We start from the raw sequence: 23,126 nt of genomic DNA, 5'->3' as shown, positions 1-23,126 counted from the left end.
CTAATGCAAAGAAAAAACCAAATAAGAAAATAAATCAAATTGATTTTACTCAAATACATCATCCTAATCAAATTATATTGATAATATATATTTTTTATAAATTATTAAATCATTTATATCCGGATCCGGGTCTAATACGGGTCGGAATACTATATTCCGTATCCGACCCGTTTTTTTGTTTGAAAAAACGGATCCGGATCCGGATAACGGAATTAAATCCCTACCCATACCCGCAAAAATTTCAGGGATCCGATCCGGATCCGGGTGTAGACCCGACCCGTTGACAGGCCTAGGGTCACCCATCCTAGTACTACTGTCGCCCAAGCACGCTTAACTTCGAAGTTCTGATGGGATCCGGTGCATTAGTGCTGGTATGATCGCACCCGCCATGTTCCTTTCGCTTTATTCTTTTAAACCGCCACGTCCTGTGAAGCAGTTTGGCTTTTCTGGACCCGAATTCATTCTAAGCGTCAATTCATGAATTTCCTCTCATCCTTTTATTTATTTACTTTTATATTTTTTTCTTGTTGCTTTGCACCTTTTTTTTCCCTCGTCGCACAACTCTCAATTATCCTGAAATTGATCCTTCACGCTTGCGCTTATGCATTTGCGCCGACAACATTGACCGACGATCCGGGCTTCGATTCAGCCGTACCGTTCCTGACTTGTCTCGCGCCTTCAGATCCGCCTTCATGCTTCGATGAGAAGCAAAATATAAAGCAATCGTTCCGACGGAGCTAAATTACTACAACATAAAGAACGAAGGGAAAATTTGGATTTCGAAACAAAAAAGGGAGGGGTGCAACACGAGGATTTCCCAGGGGGTCACCTAGGGGTGTCAACGGGCCGGATCCGGGCCGGAATTCTTTATTCCGGACCCGGACCCGGATCCGACCCGTTTACCCGACGGGTCTTTTATTCGGTGTTCCGGATCCGGACCCGGCGAGTCTCGGATCCGGGTCGGGTCTACCCGAACAAATTTGCCAAAATTTATAATTTCTAACAAAAAAGAGAATAAGATATATTTGTAAACTAATTTCTAGCTAATGCAAAGAAAAAACCAAATAAGAAAATAAATCAAATTGATTTTACTCAAATACATCATCCTAATCAAATTATATTGATAATATATATTTTTTATAAATTATTAAATCATTTATATCCGGATCCGGGTCTAGTACGGGTCGGAATATTATATTCCGTATCCGACCCGTTTTTTTGTTTGAAAAAACGGATCCGGATCCGGATAACGGAATTAAATCCCTACCCATACCAGCAAAAATTTCAGGGATCCGATCCGGATCCGGGTGTAGACCCGACCCGTTGACCGGCCTAGGGTCACCCATCCTAGTACTACTGTCGCCCAAGCACGCTTAACTTCGAAGTTCTGATGGGATCCGGTGCATTAGTGCTGGTATGATCGCACCCGCCATGTTCCTTTCGCTTTATTCTTTTAAACTGCCACGTCCTGTGAAGCAGTTTGGCTTTTCTGGACCCGAATTCATTCTAAGCGTCAATTCATGAATTTCCTCTCATCCTTTTATTTATTTACTTTTATATTTTTTTCTTGTTGCTTTGCACCTTTTTTTTCCCTCGTCGCACAACTCTCAATTATCCTGAAATTGATCCTTCACGCTTGCGCTTATACATTTGCGCCGACAACTTTGACCGACGATCCGGGCTTCGATCCAGCCGTACCGTTCCTGACTTGTCTCGCGCCTTCAGATCCGCCTTCATGCTTCGATAAGAAGCAAAATATAAAGCAATCGTTCCGACGGAGCTAAATTACTACAGCATAAAGAACGAAGGGGAAATTTGGATTTCGAAACAAAAAAGGGAGGGGTGCAACACGAGGACTTCCCAGGGGGTCACCCATCCTAGTACTACTCTCGCCCAAGCACGCTTAACTTCGGAGTTCTGATGGGATCCGGTGCATTAGTGCTGGTATGATCGCACCCACCATGTTCCTTTCGCTTTATTCTTTTAAACTGCCCCGTCCTGTGAAGCAGTGTGGCTTTTCTGGACCCGAATTCATTTTAAGCGTCAATTCAAGAATTTCCCCTCATCCTTTTATTTATTTACTTTTACATTTTTTTCTTGTTGATTTGCACCATTTTTTTTCCCTCGTCGCGCAACTCTCAATTATCCTGAAATTGATCCTTCACGCTTGCACTTATACATTTGCGCCGAAAACTTTGACCGACGATCCGGGCTTCGATCCAGCCGTACCGTTCCTGACTTGTCTCGCGCCTTCAGATCCGCCTTCATGCTTCGATGAGAAGCAAAATATAAAGCAATCGTTCCGACGGAGCTAAATTACTACAGCATAAAGAACGAAGGGGAAATTTGGATTTCGAAACAAAAAAGGGAGGGGTGCAACACGAGGATTTCCCAGGGGGTCACCTAGGGGTGTCAACGGGCCGGGTCCGGGCCGGAATTCATTATTCCGGACCCGGACCCGACCCGTTTACCCGACGGGTCTTTTATTCTGTGTTCCGGATCCGGACCCGGCGAGTCTCGGATCCGGGTCGGGTCTACCCGAACAAATTTGCCAAAATTTATAATTTCTAACAAAAAAGAGAAAAAAATATATTTGTAAACTAATTTCTAACTAATGCAAAGAAAAAACCAAATAAGAAAATAAATCAAATTGATTTTACTCAAATACATCATCCTAATCAAATTATATTGATAATATATATTTTTTATAAATTATTAAATCATTTATATCCGGATCCGGGTCTAATACGGGTCGGAATACTATATTCCGTATCCGACCCGTTTTTTTGTTTGAAAAAACGGATCCGGATCCGGATAACGGAATTAAATCCCTACCCATACCCGCAAAAATTTCAGGGATCCGATCCGGATCCGGGTGTAGACCCGACCCGTTGACCGGCCTAGGGTCACCCATCCTAGTACTACTGTCGCCCAAGCACGCTTAACTTCGAAGTTCTGATGGGATCCGGTGCATTAGTGCTGGTATGATCGCACCCGCCATGTTCCTTTCGCTTTATTCTTTTAAACTGCCACGTCCTGTGAAGCAGTTTGGCTTTTCTGGACCCGAATTCATTCTAAGCGTCAATTCATGAATTTCCTCTCATCCTTTTATTTATTTACTTTTATATTTTTTTCTTGTTGCTTTGCACCTTTTTTTTCCCTCGTCGCACAACTCTCAATTATCCTGAAATTGATCCTTCACGCTTGCGCTTATACATTTGCGCCGACAACTTTGACCGACGATCCGGGCTTCGATCCAGCCGTACCGTTCCTGACTTGTCTCGCGCCTTCAGATCCGCCTTCATGCTTCGATAAGAAGCAAAATATAAAGCAATCGTTCCGACGGAGCTAAATTACTACAGCATAAAGAACGAAGGGGAAATTTGGATTTCGAAACAAAAAAGGGAGGGGTGCAACACGAGGACTTCCCAGGGGGTCACCCATCCTAGTACTACTCTCGCCCAAGCACGCTTAACTTCGGAGTTCTGATGGGATCCGGTGCATTAGTGCTGGTATGATCGCACCCGCCATGTTCCTTTCGCTTTATTCTTTTAAACTGCCACGTCCTGTGAAGCAGTTTGGCTTTTCTGGACCCGAATTCATTCTAAGCGTCAATTCATGAATTTCCTCTCATCCTTTTATTTATTTACTTTTATATTTTTTTCTTGTTGCTTTGCACCTTTTTTTTCCCTCGTCGCACAACTCTCAATTATCCTGAAATTGATCCTTCACGCTTGCGCTTATACATTTGCGCCGACAACTTTGACCGACGATCCGGGCTTCGATCCAGCCGTACCGTTCCTGACTTGTCTCGCGCCTTCAGATCCGCCTTCATGCTTCGATGAGAAGCAAAATATAAAGCAATCGTTCCGACGGAGCTAAATTACTACAGCATAAAGAACGAAGGGAAAATTTGGATTTCGAAACAAAAAAGGGAGGGGTGCAACACGAGGATTTCCCAGGGGGTCACCTAGGGGTGTCAACGGGCCGGGTCCGGGCCGGAATTCATTATTCCGGACCCGGACCCGGAGCCGACCCGTTTATCCGACGGGTCTTTTATTCGGTGTTCCGGATCCGGACCCGGCGAGTCTCGGATCCGGATCGGGTCTACCCGAACAAATTTGCCAAAATTTATAATTTCTAACAAAAAAGAGAAAAAGATATATTTGTAAACAAATTTCTAGCTAATGCAAAGAAAAAACCAAATAAGAAAATAAATCAAATTGATTTTACTCAAATACATCATCCTAATCAAATTATATTGATAATATATATTTTTTATAAATTATTAAATCATTTATATCCGGATCCGGGTCTAATACGGGTCGGAATACTATATTCCGTATCCGACCCGTTTTTTTGTTTGAAAAAACGGATCCGGATCCGGATAACGGAATTAAATCCCTACCCATACCCGCAAAAATTTCAGGGATCCGATCCGGATCCGGGTGTAGACCCGACCCGTTGACCGGCCTAGGGTCACCCATCCTAGTACTACTGTCGCCCAAGCACGCTTAACTTCGAAGTTCTGATGGGATCCGGTGCATTAGTGCTGGTATGATCGCACCCGCCATGTTCCTTTCGCTTTATTCTTTTAAACTGCCACGTCCTGTGAAGCAGTTTGGCTTTTCTGGACCCGAATTCATTCTAAGCGTCAATTCATGAATTTCTTCTCATCCTTTTATTTATTTACTTTTATATTTTTTTCTTGTTGCTTTGCACCTTTTTTTTCCCTCGTCGCACAACTCTCAATTATCCTGAAATTGATCCTTCACGCTTGCGCTTATACATTTGCGCCGACAACTTTGACCGACGATCCGGGCTTCGATCCAGCCGTACCGTTCCTGACTTGTCTCGCGCCTTCAGATCCGCCTTCATGCTTCGATAAGAAGCAAAATATAAAGCAATCGTTCCGACGGAGCTAAATTACTACAGCATAAAGAACGAAGGGGAAATTTGGATTTCGAAACAAAAAAGGGAGGGGTGCAACACGAGGACTTCCCAGGGGGTCACCCATCCTAGTACTACTGTCGCCCAAGCACGCTTAACTTCGAAGTTCTGATGGGATCCGGTGCATTAGTGCTGGTATGATCGCACCCGCCATGTTCCTTTCGCTTTATTCTTTTAAACTGCCACGTCCTGTGAAGCAGTTTGGCTTTTCTGGACCCGAATTCATTCTAAGCGTCAATTCATGAATTTCCTCTCATCCTTTTATTTATTTACTTTTATATTTTTTTCTTGTTGCTTTGCACCTTTTTTTTCCCTCGTCGCACAACTCTCAATTATCCTGAAATTGATCCTTCACGCTTGCGCTTATGCATTTGCGCCGACAACTTTGACCGACGATCCGGGCTTCGATCCAGCCGTACCGTTCCTGACTTGTCTCGCGCCTTCAGATCCGCCTTCATGCTTCGATGAGAAGCAAAATATAAAGCAATCGTTCCGACGGAGCTAAATTACTACAGCATAAAGAACGAAGGGGAAATTTGGATTTCGAAACAAAAAAGGGAGGGGTGAAACACGAGGATTTCCCAGGGGGTCACCTAGGGGTGTCAACGGGCCGGGTCCGGGCCGGAATTCATTATTCCGGAGCCGGACCCGGATCCGACCCGTTTACCCGACGGGTCTTTTATTCTGTGTTCCGGATCCGGACCCGGCGAGTCTCGGATCCGGGTCGGGTCTACCCGAACAAATTTGCCAAAATTTATAATTTCTAACAAAAAAGAGAAAAAAATATATTTGTAAACTAATTTCTAACTAATGCAAAGAAAAAACCAAATAAGAAAATAAATCAAATTGATTTTACTCAAATACATCATCCTAATCAAATTATATTGATAATATATATTTTTTATAAATTATTAAATCATTTATATCCGGATCCGGGTCTAATACGGGTCGGAATACTATATTCCGTATCCGACCCATTTTTTTGTTTGAAAAAACGGATCCGGATCCGGATAACGGAATTAAATCCCTACCCATACCCGAAAAAATTTCAGCGATCCGATCCGGATCCGGGTCTAGACCCGACCCGTTGACAGGCCTAGGGTCACCCATCCTAGTACTACTGTCGCCCAAGCACGCTTAACTTCGGAGTTCTGATGGGATCCGGTGCATTAGTGCTGGTATGATCGCACCCGCCATGTTCCTTTCGCTTTATTCTTTTAAACTGCCACGTCCTGTGAAGCAGTTTGGCTTTTCTGGACCCGAATTCATTCTAAGCGTCAATTCATGAATTTCCTCTCATCCTTTTATTTATTTACTTTTATATTTTTTTCTTGTTGCTTTGCACCTTTTTTTTCCCTCGTCGCACAACTCTCAATTATCCTGAAATTGATCCTTCACGCTTGCGCTTATACATTTGCGCCGACAACTTTGACCGACGATCCGGGCTTCGATCCAGCCGTACCGTTCCTGACTTGTCTCGCGCCTTCAGATCCGCCTTCATGCTTCGATGAGAAGCAAAATATAAAGCAATCGTTCCGACGGAGCTAAATTACTACAGCATAAAGAACGAAGGGGAAATTTGGATTTCGAAACAAAAAAGGGAGGGGTGCAACACGAGGATTTCCCAGTGGGTCACCCATCCTAGTACTACTCTCGCCCAAGCACGCTTAACTTCGGAGTTCTGATGGGATCCGGTGCATTAGTGCTGGTATGATCGCACCCGCCATGTTCCTTTCGCTTTATTCTTTTAAACTGCCCCGTCCTGTGAAGCAGTGTGGCTTTTCTGGACCCGAATTCATTTTAAGCGTCAATTCAAGAATTTCCCCTCATCCTTTTATTTATTTACTTTTACATTTTTTTCTTGTTGATTTGCACCATTTTTTTTTCCCTCGTCGCGCAACTCTCAATTATTCTGAAATTGATCCTTCACGCTTGCACTTATACATTTGCGCCGACAACTTTGACCGACGATCCGGGTTTCGATCCAGCCGTACCGTTCCTGACTTGTCTCGCGCCTTCAGATCCGCCTTCATGCTTCGATGAGAAGCAAAATATAAAGCAATCGTTCCGACGGAGCTAAATTACTACAGCATAAAGAACGAAGGGAAAATTTGGATTTCGAAACAAAAAAGGGAGGGGTGCAACACGAGGATTTCCCAGGGGGTTACCTAGGGGTGTCAACGGGCCGGGTCCGGGCCGGAATTCATTATTCCGGACCCGGACCCGGAGCCGACCCGTTTATCCGACGGGTCTTTTATTCGGTGTTCCGGATCCGGACCCGGCGAGTCTCGGATCCGGATCGGGTCTACCCGAACAAATTTGCCAAAATTTATAATTTCTAACAAAAAAGAGAAAAAGATATATTTGTAAACAAATTTCTAGCTAATGCAAAGAAAAAACCAAATAAGAAAATAAATCAAATTGATTTTACTCAAATACATCATCCTAATCAAATTATATTGATAATATATATTTTTTATAAATTATTAAATCATTTATATCCGGATCCGGGTCTAATACGGGTCGGAATACTATATTCCGTATCCGACCCGTTTTTTTGTTTGAAAAAACGGATCCGGATCCGGATAACGGAATTAAATCCCTACCCATACCCGCAAAAATTTCAGGGATCCGATCCGGATCCGGGTGTAGACCCGACCCGTTGACCGGCCTAGGGTCACCCATCCTAGTACTACTGTCGCCCAAGCACGCTTAACTTCGAAGTTCTGATGGGATCCGGTGCATTAGTGCTGGTATGATCGCACCCGCCATGTTCCTTTCGCTTTATTCTTTTAAACTGCCACGTCCTGTGAAGCAGTTTGGCTTTTCTGGACCCGAATTCATTCTAAGCGTCAATTCATGAATTTCTTCTCATCCTTTTATTTATTTACTTTTATATTTTTTTCTTGTTGCTTTGCACCTTTTTTTTCCCTCGTCGCACAACTCTCAATTATCCTGAAATTGATCCTTCACGCTTGCGCTTATACATTTGCGCCGACAACTTTGACCGACGATCCTGGCTTCGATCCAGCCGTACCGTTCCTGACTTGTCTCGCGCCTTCAGATCCGCCTTCATGCTTCGATAAGAAGCAAAATATAAAGCAATCGTTCCGACGGAGCTAAATTACTACAGCATAAAGAACGAAGGGGAAATTTGGATTTCGAAACAAAAAAGGGAGGGGTGCAACACGAGGACTTCCCAGGGGGTCACCCATCCTAGTACTACTGTCGCCCAAGCACGCTTAACTTCGAAGTTCTGATGGGATCCGGTGCATTAGTGCTGGTATGATCGCACCCGCCATGTTCCTTTCGCTTTATTCTTTTAAACTGCCACGTCCTGTGAAGCAGTTTGGCTTTTCTGGACCCGAATTCATTCTAAGCGTCAATTCATGAATTTCCTCTCATCCTTTTATTTATTTACTTTTATATTTTTTTCTTGTTGCTTTGCACCTTTTTTTTCCCTCGTCGCACAACTCTCAATTATCCTGAAATTGATCCTTCACGCTTGCGCTTATGCATTTGCGCCGACAACTTTGACCGACGATCCGGGCTTCGATCCAGCCGTACCGTTCCTGACTTGTCTCGCGCCTTCAGATCCGCCTTCATGCTTCGATGAGAAGCAAAATATAAAGCAATCGTTCCGACGGAGCTAAATTACTACAGCATAAAGAACGAAGGGGAAATTTGGATTTCGAAACAAAAAAGGGAGGGGTGAAACACGAGGATTTCCCAGGGGGTCACCTAGGGGTGTCAACGGGCCGGGTCCGGGCCGGAATTCATTATTCCGGAGCCGGACCCGGATCCGACCCGTTTACCCGACGGGTCTTTTATTCTGTGTTCCGGATCCGGACCCGGCGAGTCTCGGATCCGGGTCGGGTCTACCCGAACAAATTTGCCAAAATTTATAATTTCTAACAAAAAAGAGAAAAAAATATATTTGTAAACTAATTTCTAACTAATGCAAAGAAAAAACCAAATAAGAAAATAAATCAAATTGATTTTACTCAAATACATCATCCTAATCAAATTATATTGATAATATATATTTTTTATAAATTATTAAATCATTTATATCCGGATCCGGGTCTAATACGGGTCGGAATACTATATTCCGTATCCGACCCATTTTTTTGTTTGAAAAAACGGATCCGGATCCGGATAACGGAATTAAATCCCTACCCATACCCGAAAAAATTTCAGCGATCCGATCCGGATCCGGGTCTAGACCCGACCCGTTGACAGGCCTAGGGTCACCCATCCTAGTACTACTGTCGCCCAAGCACGCTTAACTTCGGAGTTCTGATGGGATCCGGTGCATTAGTGCTGGTATGATCGCACCCGCCATGTTCCTTTCGCTTTATTCTTTTAAACTGCCACGTCCTGTGAAGCAGTTTGGCTTTTCTGGACCCGAATTCATTCTAAGCGTCAATTCATGAATTTCCTCTCATCCTTTTATTTATTTACTTTTATATTTTTTTCTTGTTGCTTTGCACCTTTTTTTTCCCTCGTCGCACAACTCTCAATTATCCTGAAATTGATCCTTCACGCTTGCGCTTATACATTTGCGCCGACAACTTTGACCGACGATCCGGGCTTCGATCCAGCCGTACCGTTCCTGACTTGTCTCGCGCCTTCAGATCCGCCTTCATGCTTCGATGAGAAGCAAAATATAAAGCAATCGTTCCGACGGAGCTAAATTACTACAGCATAAAGAACGAAGGGGAAATTTGGATTTCGAAACAAAAAAGGGAGGGGTGCAACACGAGGATTTCCCAGTGGGTCACCCATCCTAGTACTACTCTCGCCCAAGCACGCTTAACTTCGGAGTTCTGATGGGATCCGGTGCATTAGTGCTGGTATGATCGCACCCGCCATGTTCCTTTCGCTTTATTCTTTTAAACTGCCCCGTCCTGTGAAGCAGTGTGGCTTTTCTGGACCCGAATTCATTTTAAGCGTCAATTCAAGAATTTCCCCTCATCCTTTTATTTATTTACTTTTACATTTTTTTCTTGTTGATTTGCACCATTTTTTTTTCCCTCGTCGCGCAACTCTCAATTATTCTGAAATTGATCCTTCACGCTTGCACTTATACATTTGCGCCGACAACTTTGACCGACGATCCGGGTTTCGATCCAGCCGTACCGTTCCTGACTTGTCTCGCGCCTTCAGATCCGCCTTCATGCTTCGATGAGAAGCAAAATATAAAGCAATCGTTCCGACGGAGCTAAATTACTACAGCATAAAGAACGAAGGGGAAATTTGGATTTCGAAACAAAAAAGGGAGGGGTGCAACACGAGGATTTCCCAGGGGGTCACCTAGGGGTGTCAACGGGCCGGGTCCGGGCCGGAATTCATTATTCCGGACCCGGACCCGGAGCCGACCCGTTTACCCGACGGGTCTTTTATTCGGTGTTCCGGATCCGGACCCGGCGAGTCTCGGATCCGGGTCGGGTCTACCCGAACAAATTTGCCAAAATTTATAATTTCTAACAAAAAAGAGAAAAAGATATATTTGTAAACTAATTTCTAGCTAATGCAAAGAAAAAACCAAATAAGAAAATAAATCAAATTGATTTTACTCAAATACATCATCCTAATCAAATTATATTGATAATATATATTTTTTATAAATTGTTAAATCATTTATATCCGGATCCGGGTCTAGTACGGGTCGGAATACTATATTCCGTATCCGACCCGTTTTTTTGTTTGAAAAAACGGATCCGGATCCGGATAACGGAATTAAATCCCTACCCATACCAGCAAAAATTTCAGGGATCCGATCCGGATCCGGGTGTAGACCCGACCCGTTGACCGGCCTAGGGTCACCCATCCTAGTACTACTGTCGCCCAAGCACGCTTAACTTCGAAGTTCTGATGGGATCCGGTGCATTAGTGCTGGTATGATCGCACCCGCCATGTTCCTTTCGCTTTATTCTTTTAAACTGCCACGTCCTGTGAAGCAGTTTGGCTTTTCTGGACCCGAATTCATTCTAAGCGTCAATTCATGAATTTCCTCTTATCCTTTTATTTATTTACTTTTATATTTTTTTCTTGTTGCTTTGCACCTTTTTTTTCCCTCGTCGCACAACTCTCAATTATCCTGAAATTGATCCTTCACGCTTGCGCTTATGCATTTGCGCCGACAACTTTGACCGACGATCCGGGCTTCGATCCAGCCGTACCGTTCCTGACTTGTCTCGCGCCTTCAGATCCGCCTTCATGCTTCGATGAGAAGCAAAATATAAAGCAATCGTTCCGACGGAGCTAAATTACTACAGCATAAAGAACGAAGGGGAAATTTGGATTTCGAAACAAAAAAGGGAGGGGTGAAACACGAGGATTTCCCAGGGGGTCACCTAGGGGTGTCAACGGGCCGGGTCCGGGCCGGAATTCATTATTCCGGAGCCGGACCCGGATCCGACCCGTTTACCCGACGGGTCTTTTATTCTGTGTTCCGGATCCGGACCCGGCGAGTCTCGGATCCGGGTCGGGTCTACCCGAACAAATTTGCCAAAATTTATAATTTCTAACAAAAAAGAGAAAAAAATATATTTGTAAACTAATTTCTAACTAATGCAAAGAAAAAACCAAATAAGAAAATAAATCAAATTGATTTTACTCAAATACATCATCCTAATCAAATTATATTGATAATATATATTTTTTATAAATTATTAAATCATTTATATCCGGATCCGGGTCTAATACGGGTCGGAATACTATATTCCGTATCCGACCCATTTTTTTGTTTGAAAAAACGGATCCGGATCCGGATAACGGAATTAAATCCCTACCCATACCCGAAAAAATTTCAGCGATCCGATCCGGATCCGGGTCTAGACCCGACCCGTTGACAGGCCTAGGGTCACCCATCCTAGTACTACTGTCGCCCAAGCACGCTTAACTTCGGAGTTCTGATGGGATCCGGTGCATTAGTGCTGGTATGATCGCACCCGCCATGTTCCTTTCGCTTTATTCTTTTAAACTGCCACGTCCTGTGAAGCAGTTTGGCTTTTCTGGACCCGAATTCATTCTAAGCGTCAATTCATGAATTTCCTCTCATCCTTTTATTTATTTACTTTTATATTTTTTTCTTGTTGCTTTGCACCTTTTTTTTCCCTCGTCGCACAACTCTCAATTATCCTGAAATTGATCCTTCACGCTTGCGCTTATACATTTGCGCCGACAACTTTGACCGACGATCCGGGCTTCGATCCAGCCGTACCGTTCCTGACTTGTCTCGCGCCTTCAGATCCGCCTTCATGCTTCGATGAGAAGCAAAATATAAAGCAATCGTTCCGACGGAGCTAAATTACTACAGCATAAAGAACGAAGGGGAAATTTGGATTTCGAAACAAAAAAGGGAGGGGTGCAACACGAGGATTTCCCAGGGGGTCACCTAGGGGTGTCAACGGGCCGGGTCCGGGCCGGAATTCATTATTCCGGACCCGGACCCGGATCCGACCCGTTTACCCGACGGGTCTTTTATTCTGTGTTCCGGATCCGGACCCGGCGAGTCTCGGATCCGGGTCGGGTCTACCCGAACAAATTTGCCAAAATTTATAATTTCTAACAAAAAAGAGAAAAAAATATATTTGTAAACTAATTTCTAACTAATGCAAAGAAAAAACCAAATAAGAAAATAAATCAAATTGATTTTACTCAAATACATCATCCTAATCAAATTATATTGATAATATATATTTTTTATAAATTATTAAATCATTTATATCCGGATCCGGGTCTAATACGGGTCGGAATACTATATTCCATATCCGACCCGTTTTTTTGTTTGAAAAAACGGATCCGGATCCGGATAACGGAATTAAATCCCTACCCATACCCGAAAAAATTTCAGCGATCCGATCCGGATCCGGGTCTAGACCCGACCCGTTGACCGGCCTAGGGTCACCCATCCTAGTACTACTGTCGCCCAAGCACGCTTAACTTCGAAGTTCTGATGGGATCCGGTGCATTAGTGCTGGTATGATCGCACCCGCCATGTTCCTTTCGCTTTATTCTTTTAAACTGCCCCGTCCTGTGAAGCAGTGTGGCTTTTCTGGACCCGAATTCATTTTAAGCGTCAATTCAAGAATTTCCCCTCATCCTTTTATTTATTTACTTTTACATTTTTTTCTTGTTGATTTGCACCATTTTTTTTTCCCTCGTCGCGCAACTCTCAATTATTCTGAAATTGATCCTTCACGCTTGCACTTATACATTTGCGCCGACAACTTTGACCGACGATCCGGGTTTCGATCCAGCCGTACCGTTCCTGACTTGTCTCGCGCCTTCAGATCCGCCTTCATGCTTCGATGAGAAGCAAAATATAAAGCAATCGTTCCGACGGAGCTAAATTACTACAGCATAAAGAACGAAGGGGAAATTTGGATTTCGAAACAAAAAAGGGAGGGGTGCAACACGAGGATTTCCCAGGGGGTCACCTAGGGGTGTCAACGGGCCGGGTCCGGGCCGGAATTCATTATTCCGGACCCGGACCCGGATCCGACCCGTTTACCCGACGGGTCTTTTATTCGGTGTTCCGGATCCGGACCCGGCGAGTCTCGGATCCGGGTCGGGTCTACCCGAACAAATTTGCCAAAATTTATAATTTCTAACAAAAAAGAGAAAAAAATATATTTGTAAACTAATTTCTAACTAATGCAAAGAAAAAACCAAATAAGAAAATAAATCAAATTGATTTTACTCAAATACATCATCCTAATCAAATTATATTGATAATATATATTTTTTATAAATTATTAAATCATTTGTATCCGGATCCGGGTCTAATACGGGTCGGAATACTATATTCCGTATCCGACCCGTTTTTTTGTTTGAAAAAACGGATCCGGATCCGGATAACGGAATTAAATCCCTACCCATACCCGAAAAAATTTCAGCGATCCGATCCGGATCCGGGTCTAGACCCGACCCGTTGACAGGCCTAGGGTCACCCATCCTAGTACTACTGTCGCCCAAGCACGCTTAACTTCGGAGTTCTGATGGGATCCGGTGCATTAGTGCTGGTATGATCGCACCCGCCATGTTCCTTTCGCTTTATTCTTTTAAACTGCCACGTCCTGTGAAGCAGTTTGGCTTTTCTGGACCCGAATTCATTCTAAGCGTCAATTCATGAATTTCCTCTCATCCTTTTATTTATTTACTTTTATATTTTTTTCTTGTTGCTTTGCACCTTTTTTTTCCCTCGTCGCACAACTCTCAATTATCCTGAAATTGATCCTTCACGCTTCCGCTTATACATTTGCGCCGACAACTTTGACCGACGATCCGGGCTTCGATCCAGCCGTACCGTTCCTGACTTGTCTCGCGCCTTCAGATCCGCCTTCATGCTTCGATGAGAAGCAAAATATCAAGCAATCGTTCCGACGGAGCTAAATTACTACAGCATAAAGAACGAAGGGGAAATTTGGATTTCGAAACAAAAAAGGGAGGGGTGCAACACGAGGACTTCCCAGGGGGTCACCTAGGGGTGTCAACGGGCCGGGTCCGGGCCGGAATTCATTATTCCGGACCCGGACCCGGATCCGACCCGTTTACCCGACGGGTCTTTTATTCGGTGTTCCGGATCCGGACCCGGCGAGTCTCGGATCCGGGTCGGGTCTACCCGAACAAATTTGCCAAAATTTATAATTTCTAACAAAAAAGAGAAAAAAATATATTTGTAAACTAATTTCTAACTAATGCAAAGAAAAAACCAAATAAGAAAATAAATCAAATTGATTTTACTCAAATACATCATCCTAATCAAATTATATTGATAATATATATTTTTTATAAATTATTAAATCATTTATATCCGGATCCGGGTCTAATACGGGTCGGAATACTATATTCCGTATCCGACCCGTTTTTTTGTTTGAAAAAACGGATCCGGATCCGGATAACGGAATTAAATCCCTACCCATACCCGAAAAAATTTCAGCGATCCGATCCGGATCCGGGTCTAGACCCGACCCGTTGACAGGCCTAGGGTCACCCATCCTAGTACTACTGTCGCCCAAGCACGCTTAACTTCGGAGTTCTGATGGGATCCGGTGCATTAGTGCTGGTATGATCGCACCCGCCATGTTCCTTTCGCTTTATTCTTTTAAACTGCCACGTCCTGTGAAGCAGTTTGGCTTTTCTGGACCCGAATTCATTCTAAGCGTCAATTCATGAATTTCCTCTCATCCTTTTATTTATTTACTTTTATATTTTTTTCTTGTTGCTTTGCACCTTTTTTTTCCCTCGTCGCACAACTCTCAATTATCCTGAAATTGATCCTTCACGCTTCCGCTTATACATTTGCGCCGACAACTTTGACCGACGATCCGGGCTTCGATCCAGCCGTACCGTTCCTGACTTGTCTCGCGCCTTCAGATCCGCCTTCATGCTTCGATGAGAAGCAAAATATCAAGCAATCGTTCCGACGGAGCTAAATTACTACAGCATAAAGAACGAAGGGGAAATTTGGATTTCGAAACAAAAAAGGGAGGGGTGCAACACGAGGACTTCCCAGGGGGTCACCCATCCTAGTACTACTCTCGCCCAAGCACGCTTAACTTCGGAGTTCTGATGGGATCCGGTGCATTAGTGCTGGTATGATCGCACCCGCCATGTTCCTTTCGCTTTATTCTTTTAAACTGCCCCGTCCTGTGAAGCAGTGTGGCTTTTCTGGACCCGAATTCATTTTAAGCGTCAATTCAAGAATTTCCCCTCATCCTTTTATTTATTTACTTTTACATTTTTTTCTTGTTGATTTGCACCATTTTTTTTTCCCTCGTCGCGCAATTCTCAATTATCCTGAAATTGATCCTTCACGCTTGCGCTTATACATTTGCGCCGACAACTTTGACCGACGATCCGGGCTTCGATCCAGCCGTACCGTTCCTGACTTGTCTCGCGCCTTCAGATCCGCCTTCATGCTTCGATGAGAAGCAAAATATAAAGCAATCGTTCCGACGGAGCTAAATTACTACAGCATAAAGAACGAAGGGAAAATTTGGATTTCGAAACAAAAAAGGGAGGGGTTCAACACGAGGATTTCCCAGGGGGTCACCTAGGGGTGTCAACGGGCCGGGTCCGGGCCGGAATTCATTATTCCGGACCCGGACCCGGAGCCGACCCGTTTACCCGACGGGTCTTTTATTCGGTGTTCCGGATCCGGACCCGGCGAGTCTCGGATCCGGGTCGGGTCTACCCGAACAAATTTGCCAAAATTTATAATTTCTAACAAAAAAGAGAAAAAGATATATTTGTAAACTAATTTCTAGCTAATGCAAAGAAAAAACCAAATAAGAAAATAAATCAAATTGATTTTACTCAAATACATCATCCTAATCAAATTATATTGATAATATATATTTTTTATAAATTATTAAATCATTTATATCCGAATCCGGGTCTAATACGGGTCGGAATACTATATTCCGTATCCGACCCGTTTTTTTGTTTGAAAAAACGGATCCGGATCCGGATAACGGAATTAAATCCCTACCCATACCCGCAAAAATTTCAGGGATCCGATCCGGATCCGGGTGTAGACCCGACCCGTTGACCGGCCTAGGGTCACCCATCCTAGTACTACTGTCGCCCAAGCACGCTTAACTTCGAAGTTCTGATGGGATCCGGTGCATTAGTGCTGGTATGATCGCACCCGCCATGTTCCTTTCGCTTTATTCTTTTAAACTGCCACGTCCTGTGAAGCAGTTTGGCTTTTCTGGACCCGAATTCATTCTAAGCGTCAATTCATGAATTTCCTCTCATCCTTTTATTTATTTACTTTTATATTTTTTTCTTGTTGCTTTGCACCTTTTTTTTCCCTCGTCGCACAACTCTCAATTATCCTGAAATTGATCCTTCACGCTTGCGCTTATGCATTTGCGCCGACAACTTTGACCGACGATCCGGGCTTCGATCCAGCCGTACCGTTCCTGACTTGTCTCGCGCCTTCAGATCCGCCTTCATGCTTCGATGAGAAGCAAAATATAAAGCAATCGTTCCGACGGAGCTAAATTACTACAGCATAAAGAACGAAGGGGAAATTTGGATTTCGAAACAAAAAAGGGAGGGGTGCAACACGAGGATTTCCCAGGGGGTCACCTAGGGGTGTCAACGGGCCGGGTCCGTGCCGGAATTCATTATTCCGGACCCGGACCCGGATCCGACCCGTTTACCCGACGGGTCTTTTATTCTGTGTTCCGGATCCGGACCCGGCGAGTCTCGGATCCGGGTCGGGTCTACCCGAACAAATTTGCCAAAATTTATAATTTCTAACAAAAAAGAGAAAAAAATATATTTGTAAACTAATTTCTAACTAATGCAAAGAAAAAACCAAATAAGAAAATAAATCAAATTGATTTTACTCAAATACATCATCCTAATCAAATTATATTGATAATATATATTTTTTATAAATTATTAAATCATTTATATCCGGATCCGGGTCTAATACGGGTCGGAATACTATATTCCGTATCCGACCCATTTTTTTGTTTGAAAAAACCGATCCGGATCCGGATAACGGAATTAAATCCCTACCCATACCCGAAAAAATTTCAGCGATCCGATCCGGATCCGTGTCTAGACCCGACCCGTTGACAGGCCTAGGGTCACCCATCCTAGTACTACTGTCGCCCAAGCACGCTTAACTTCGGAGTTCTGATGGGATCCGGTGCATTAGTGCTGGTATGATCGCACCCGCCATGTTCCTTTCGCTTTATTCTTTTAAACTGCCACGTCCTGTGAAGCAGTTTGGCTTTTCTGGACCCGAATTCATTCTAAGCGTCAATTCATGAATTTCCTCTCATCCTTTTATTTATTTACTTTTATATTTTTTTCTTGTTGCTTTGCACCTTTTTTTTCCCTCGTCGCACAACTCTCAATTATCCTGAAATTGATCCTTCACGCTTGCGCTTATACATTTGCGCCGACAACTTTGACCGACGATCCGGGCTTCGATCCAGCCGTACCGTTCCTGACTTGTCTCGCGCCTTCAGATCCGCCTTCATGCTTCGATAAGAAGCAAAATATAAAGCAATCGTTCCGACGGAGCTAAATTACTACAGCATAAAGAACGAAGGGGAAATTTGGATTTCGAAACAAAAAAGGGAGGGGTGCAACACGAGGATTTCCCAGTGGGTCACCCATCCTAGTACTACTCTCGCCCAAGCACGCTTAACTTCGGAGTTCTGATGGGATCCGGTGCATTAGTGCTGGTATGATCGCACCCGCCATGTTCCTTTCGCTTTATTCTTTTAAACTGCCCCGTCCTGTGAAGCAGTGTGGCTTTTCTGGACCCGAATTCATTTTAAGCGTCAATTCAAGAATTTCCCCTCATCCTTTTATTTATTTACTTTTACATTTTTTTCTTGTTGATTTGCACCATTTTTTTTTCCCTCGTCGCGCAACTCTCAATTATTCTGAAATTGATCCTTCACGCTTGCACTTATACATTTGCGCCGACAACTTTGACCGACGATCCGGGTTTCGATCCAGCCGTACCGTTCCTGACTTGTCTCGCGCCTTCAGATCCGCCTTCATGCTTCGATGAGAAGCAAAATATAAACCAATCGTTCCGACGGAGCTAAATTACTACAGCATAAAGAACGAAGGGGAAATTTGGATTTCGAAACAAAAAAGGGAGGGGTGCAACACGAGGATTTCCCAGGGGGTCACCTAGGGGTGTCAACGGGCCGGGTCCGGGCCGGAATTCATTATTCCGGACCCGGACCCGGAGCCGACCCGTTTACCCGACGGGTCTTTTATTCGGTGTTCCGGATCCGGACCCGGCGAGTCTCGGATCCGGGTCGGGTCTACCCGAACAAATTTGCCAAAATTTATAATTTCTAACAAAAAAGAGAAAAAGATATATTTGTAAACTAATTTCTAGCTAATGCAAAGAAAAAACCAAATAAGAAAATAAATCAAATTGATTTTACTCAAATACATCATCCTAATCAAATTATATTGATAATATATATTTTTTATAAATTGTTAAATCATTTATATCCGGATCCGGGTCTAGTACGGGTCGGAATACTATATTCCGTATCCGACCCGTTTTTTTGTTTGAAAAAACGGATCCGGATCCGGATAACGGAATTAAATCCCTACCCATACCAGCAAAAATTTCAGGGATCCGATCCGGATCCGGGTGTAGACCCGACCCGTTGACCGGCCTAGGGTCACCCATCCTAGTACTACTGTCGCCCAAGCACGCTTAACTTCGAAGTTCTGATGGGATCCGGTGCATTAGTGCTGGTATGATCGCACCCGCCATGTTCCTTTCGCTTTATTCTTTTAAACTGCCACGTCCTGTGAAGCAGTTTGGCTTTTCTGGACCCGAATTCATTCTAAGCGTCAATTCATGAATTTCCTCTTATCCTTTTATTTATTTACTTTTATATTTTTTTCTTGTTGCTTTGCACCTTTTTTTTCCCTCGTCGCACAACTCTCAATTATCCTGAAATTGATTCTTCACGCTTGCGCTTATACATTTGCGCCGACAACTTTGACCGACGAACCGGGCTTCGATCCAGCCGTACCGTTCCTGACTTGTCTCGCGCCTTCAGATCCGCCTTCATGCTTCGATGAGAAGCAAAATATAAAGCAATCGTTCCGACGGAGCTAAATTACTACAGCATAAAGAACGAAGGGAAAATTTGGATTTCGAAACAAAAAAGGGAGGGGTGCAACACGAGGATTTCCCAGGGGGTCACCTAGGGGTGTCAACGGGCCGGGTCCGGGCCGGAATTCATTATTCCGGAGCCGGACCCGGATCCGACCCGTTTACCCGACGGGTCTTTTATTCGGTGTTCCGGATCCGGACCCGGCGAGTCTCGGATCCGGGTCGGGTCTACCCGAACAAATTTGCCAAAATTTATAATTTCTAACAAAAAAGAGAATAAGATATATTTGTAAACTAATTTCTAGCTAATGCAAAGAAAAAACCAAATAAGAAAATAAATCAAATTGATTTTACTCAAATACATCATCCTAATCAAATTATATTGATAATATATATTTTTTATAAATTATTAAATCATTTATATCCGGATCCGGGTCTAGTACGGGTCGGAATACTATATTCCGTATCCGACCCGTTTTTTTGTTTGAAAAAACGGATCCGGATCCGGATAACGGAATTAAATCCCTACCCATACCCGAAAAAATTTCAGCGATCCGATCCGGATCCGGGTCTAGACCCGACCCGTTGACCGGCCTAGGGTCACCCATCCTAGTACTACTGTCGCCCAAGCACGCTTAACTTCGAAGTTCTGATGGGATCCGGTGCATTAGTGCTGGTATGATCGCACCCGCCATGTTCCTTTCGCTTTATTCTTTTAAACTGCCACGTCCTGTGAAGCAGTTTGGCTTTTCTGGACCCGAATTCATTCTAAGCGTCAATTCATGAATTTCCTCTCATCCTTTTATTTATTTACTTTTATATTTTTTTCTTGTTGCTTTGCACCTTTTTTTTCCCTCGTCGCACAACTCTCAATTATCCTGAAATTGATCCTTCACGCTTGCGCTTATACATTTGCGCCGACAACTTTGACCGACGATCCGGGCTTCGATCCAGCCGTACCGTTCCTGACTTGTCTCGCGCCTTCAGATCCGCCTTCATGCTTCGATAAGAAGCAAAATATAAAGCAATCGTTCCGACGGAGCTAAATTACTACAGCATAAAGAACGAAGGGGAAATTTGGATTTCGAAACAAAAAAGGGAGGGGTGCAACACGAGGACTTCCCAGGGGGTCACCCATCCTAGTACTACTCTCGCCCAAGCACGCTTAACTTCGGAGTTCTGATGGGATCCGGTGCATTAGTGCTGGTATGATCGCACCCACCATGTTCCTTTCGCTTTATTCTTTTAAACTGCCCCGTCCTGTGAAGCAGTGTGGCTTTTCTGGACCCGAATTCATTTTAAGCGTCAATTCAAGAATTTCCCCTCATCCTTTTATTTATTTACTTTTACATTTTTTTCTTGTTGATTTGCACCATTTTTTTTTCCCTCGTCGCGCAACTCTCAATTATCCTGAAATTGATCCTTCACGCTTGCGCTTATGCATTTGCGCCGACAACATTGACCGACGATCCGGGCTTCGATTCAGCCGTACCGTTCCTGACTTGTCTCGCGCCTTCAGATCCGCCTTCATGCTTCGATGAGAAGCAAAATATAAAGCAATCGTTCCGACGGAGCTAAATTACTACAGCATAAAGAACGAAGGGAAAATTTGGATTTCGAAACAAAAAAGGGAGGGGTGCAACACGAGGATTTCCCAGGGGGTCACCTAGGGGTGTCAACGGGCCGGATCCGGGCCGGAATTCTTTATTCCGGACCCGGACCCGGATCCGACCCGTTTACCCGACGGGTCTTTTATTCGGTGTTCCGGATCCGGACCCGGCGAGTCTCGGATCCGGGTCGGGTCTACCCGAACAAATTTGCCAAAATTTATAATTTCTAACAAAAAAGAGAATAAGATATATTTGTAAACTAATTTCTAGCTAATGCAAAGAAAAAACCAAATAAGAAAATAAATCAAATTGATTTTACTCAAATACATCATCCTAATCAAATTATATTGATAATATATATTTTTTATAAATTATTAAATCATTTATATCCGGATCCGGGTCTAGTACGGGTCGGAATATTATATTCCGTATCCGACCCGTTTTTTTGTTTGAAAAAACGGATCCGGATCCGGATAACGGAATTAAATCCCTACCCATACCAGCAAAAATTTCAGGGATCCGATCCGGATCCGGGTGTAGACCCGACCCGTTGACCGGCCTAGGGTCACCCATCCTAGTACTACTGTCGCCCAAGCACGCTTAACTTCGAAGTTCTGATGGGATCCGGTGCATTAGTGCTGGTATGATCGCACCCGCCATGTTCCTTTCGCTTTATTCTTTTAAACTGCCACGTCCTGTGAAGCAGTTTGGCTTTTCTGGACCCGAATTCATTCTAAGCGTCAATTCATGAATTTCCTCTCATCCTTTTATTTATTTACTTTTATATTTTTTTCTTGTTGCTTTGCACCTTTTTTTTCCCTCGTCGCACAACTCTCAATTATCCTGAAATTGATCCTTCACGCTTGCGCTTATACATTTGCGCCGACAACTTTGACCGACGATCCGGGCTTCGATCCAGCCGTACCGTTCCTGACTTGTCTCGCGCCTTCAGATCCGCCTTCATGCTTCGATAAGAAGCAAAATATAAAGCAATCGTTCCGACGGAGCTAAATTACTACAGCATAAAGAACGAAGGGGAAATTTGGATTTCGAAACAAAAAAGGGAGGGGTGCAACACGAGGACTTCCCAGGGGGTCACCCATCCTAGTACTACTCTCGCCCAAGCACGCTTAACTTCGGAGTTCTGATGGGATCCGGTGCATTAGTGCTGGTATGATCGCACCCGCCATGTTCCTTTCGCTTTATTCTTTTAAACTGCCACGTCCTGTGAAGCAGTTTGGCTTTTCTGGACCCGAATTCATTCTAAGCGTCAATTCATGAATTTCCTCTCATCCTTTTATTTATTTACTTTTATATTTTTTTCTTGTTGCTTTGCACCTTTTTTTTCCCTCGTCGCACAACTCTCAATTATCCTGAAATTGATCCTTCACGCTTGCGCTTATACATTTGCGCCGACAACTTTGACCGACGATCCGGGCTTCGATCCAGCCGTACCGTTCCTGACTTGTCTCGCGCCTTCAGATCCGCCTTCATGCTTCGATGAGAAGCAAAATATAAAGCAATCGTTCCGACGGAGCTAAATTACTACAGCATAAAGAACGAAGGGAAAATTTGGATTTCGAAACAAAAAAGGGAGGGGTGCAACACGAGGATTTCCCAGGGGGTCACCTAGGGGTGTCAACGGGCCGGGTCCGGGCCGGAATTCATTATTCCGGACCCGGACCCGGATCCGACCCGTTTACCCGACGGGTCTTTTATTCTGTGTTCCGGATCCGGACCCGGCGAGTCTCGGATCCGGGTCGGGTCTACCCGAACAAATTTGCCAAAATTTATAATTTCTAACAAAAAAGAGAAAAAAATATATTTGTAAACTAATTTCTAACTAATGCAAAGAAAAAACCAAATAAGAAAATAAATCAAATTGATTTTACTCAAATACATCATCCTAATCAAATTATATTGATAATATA

At 43.8% G+C, this 23,126-nt stretch overlaps 10 non-coding genes and 17 pseudogenes across 10 annotated transcripts; all 27 read right to left on the bottom strand.

Annotated features, from left to right (window-relative positions):
- Positions 1–261: 261 nt before the first annotated feature.
- On the bottom strand, positions 262–385 carry LOC140020030 (5S ribosomal RNA; annotated as a pseudogene).
- A 925-nt stretch (positions 386–1,310) lies between these two features.
- On the bottom strand, positions 1,311–1,428 carry LOC140019433 (5S ribosomal RNA; annotated as a pseudogene).
- Positions 1,429–1,839: 411 nt separating this feature from the next.
- On the bottom strand, positions 1,840–1,958 carry LOC140017385 (5S ribosomal RNA). The gene has a single exon (XR_011823695.1). It is a non-coding gene; the product is annotated as a 5S ribosomal RNA (ribosomal RNA).
- Positions 1,959–2,878: 920 nt separating this feature from the next.
- On the bottom strand, positions 2,879–2,996 carry LOC140019432 (5S ribosomal RNA; annotated as a pseudogene).
- Positions 2,997–3,407: 411 nt separating this feature from the next.
- LOC140017373 (5S ribosomal RNA) lies at positions 3,408–3,526 on the bottom strand. Its single transcript, XR_011823683.1, has one exon. It is a non-coding gene; the product is annotated as a 5S ribosomal RNA (ribosomal RNA).
- A 925-nt stretch (positions 3,527–4,451) lies between these two features.
- LOC140019431 (5S ribosomal RNA) lies at positions 4,452–4,569 on the bottom strand (annotated as a pseudogene).
- Positions 4,570–4,980: 411 nt separating this feature from the next.
- Positions 4,981–5,099, bottom strand: LOC140018127 (5S ribosomal RNA). The gene has a single exon (XR_011824429.1). It is a non-coding gene; the product is annotated as a 5S ribosomal RNA (ribosomal RNA).
- Positions 5,100–6,024: 925 nt separating this feature from the next.
- On the bottom strand, positions 6,025–6,142 carry LOC140018574 (5S ribosomal RNA; annotated as a pseudogene).
- Positions 6,143–6,553: 411 nt separating this feature from the next.
- LOC140017670 (5S ribosomal RNA) lies at positions 6,554–6,672 on the bottom strand. Its single transcript, XR_011823977.1, has one exon. It is a non-coding gene; the product is annotated as a 5S ribosomal RNA (ribosomal RNA).
- Positions 6,673–7,599: 927 nt separating this feature from the next.
- On the bottom strand, positions 7,600–7,717 carry LOC140019430 (5S ribosomal RNA; annotated as a pseudogene).
- A 411-nt stretch (positions 7,718–8,128) lies between these two features.
- On the bottom strand, positions 8,129–8,247 carry LOC140018126 (5S ribosomal RNA). The gene has a single exon (XR_011824428.1). It is a non-coding gene; the product is annotated as a 5S ribosomal RNA (ribosomal RNA).
- A 925-nt stretch (positions 8,248–9,172) lies between these two features.
- Positions 9,173–9,290, bottom strand: LOC140018573 (5S ribosomal RNA; annotated as a pseudogene).
- Positions 9,291–9,701: 411 nt separating this feature from the next.
- On the bottom strand, positions 9,702–9,820 carry LOC140017669 (5S ribosomal RNA). Its single transcript, XR_011823976.1, has one exon. It is a non-coding gene; the product is annotated as a 5S ribosomal RNA (ribosomal RNA).
- A 927-nt stretch (positions 9,821–10,747) lies between these two features.
- Positions 10,748–10,865, bottom strand: LOC140019429 (5S ribosomal RNA; annotated as a pseudogene).
- Positions 10,866–11,790: 925 nt separating this feature from the next.
- On the bottom strand, positions 11,791–11,908 carry LOC140018572 (5S ribosomal RNA; annotated as a pseudogene).
- A 925-nt stretch (positions 11,909–12,833) lies between these two features.
- On the bottom strand, positions 12,834–12,951 carry LOC140019428 (5S ribosomal RNA; annotated as a pseudogene).
- Positions 12,952–13,878: 927 nt separating this feature from the next.
- On the bottom strand, positions 13,879–13,996 carry LOC140018571 (5S ribosomal RNA; annotated as a pseudogene).
- Positions 13,997–14,921: 925 nt separating this feature from the next.
- Positions 14,922–15,039, bottom strand: LOC140018570 (5S ribosomal RNA; annotated as a pseudogene).
- A 411-nt stretch (positions 15,040–15,450) lies between these two features.
- On the bottom strand, positions 15,451–15,569 carry LOC140017362 (5S ribosomal RNA). Its single transcript, XR_011823672.1, has one exon. It is a non-coding gene; the product is annotated as a 5S ribosomal RNA (ribosomal RNA).
- Positions 15,570–16,496: 927 nt separating this feature from the next.
- LOC140019427 (5S ribosomal RNA) lies at positions 16,497–16,614 on the bottom strand (annotated as a pseudogene).
- Positions 16,615–17,539: 925 nt separating this feature from the next.
- On the bottom strand, positions 17,540–17,657 carry LOC140018569 (5S ribosomal RNA; annotated as a pseudogene).
- Positions 17,658–18,068: 411 nt separating this feature from the next.
- On the bottom strand, positions 18,069–18,187 carry LOC140017668 (5S ribosomal RNA). The gene has a single exon (XR_011823975.1). It is a non-coding gene; the product is annotated as a 5S ribosomal RNA (ribosomal RNA).
- A 927-nt stretch (positions 18,188–19,114) lies between these two features.
- Positions 19,115–19,232, bottom strand: LOC140019425 (5S ribosomal RNA; annotated as a pseudogene).
- A 925-nt stretch (positions 19,233–20,157) lies between these two features.
- LOC140019424 (5S ribosomal RNA) lies at positions 20,158–20,275 on the bottom strand (annotated as a pseudogene).
- A 411-nt stretch (positions 20,276–20,686) lies between these two features.
- Positions 20,687–20,805, bottom strand: LOC140017351 (5S ribosomal RNA). The gene has a single exon (XR_011823661.1). It is a non-coding gene; the product is annotated as a 5S ribosomal RNA (ribosomal RNA).
- A 927-nt stretch (positions 20,806–21,732) lies between these two features.
- On the bottom strand, positions 21,733–21,850 carry LOC140019423 (5S ribosomal RNA; annotated as a pseudogene).
- A 411-nt stretch (positions 21,851–22,261) lies between these two features.
- On the bottom strand, positions 22,262–22,380 carry LOC140017340 (5S ribosomal RNA). Its single transcript, XR_011823650.1, has one exon. It is a non-coding gene; the product is annotated as a 5S ribosomal RNA (ribosomal RNA).
- Between the last annotated feature and the right edge of the window lie 746 nt (positions 22,381–23,126).

This window comes from Coffea arabica, chromosome 11c (genome assembly GCF_036785885.1).
Source record: "Coffea arabica cultivar ET-39 chromosome 11c, Coffea Arabica ET-39 HiFi, whole genome shotgun sequence".
NCBI classification, from domain to species: Eukaryota; Viridiplantae; Streptophyta; class Magnoliopsida; order Gentianales; family Rubiaceae; genus Coffea; species Coffea arabica.
This window is presented reverse-complemented; position numbering and strand designations above follow the sequence as displayed.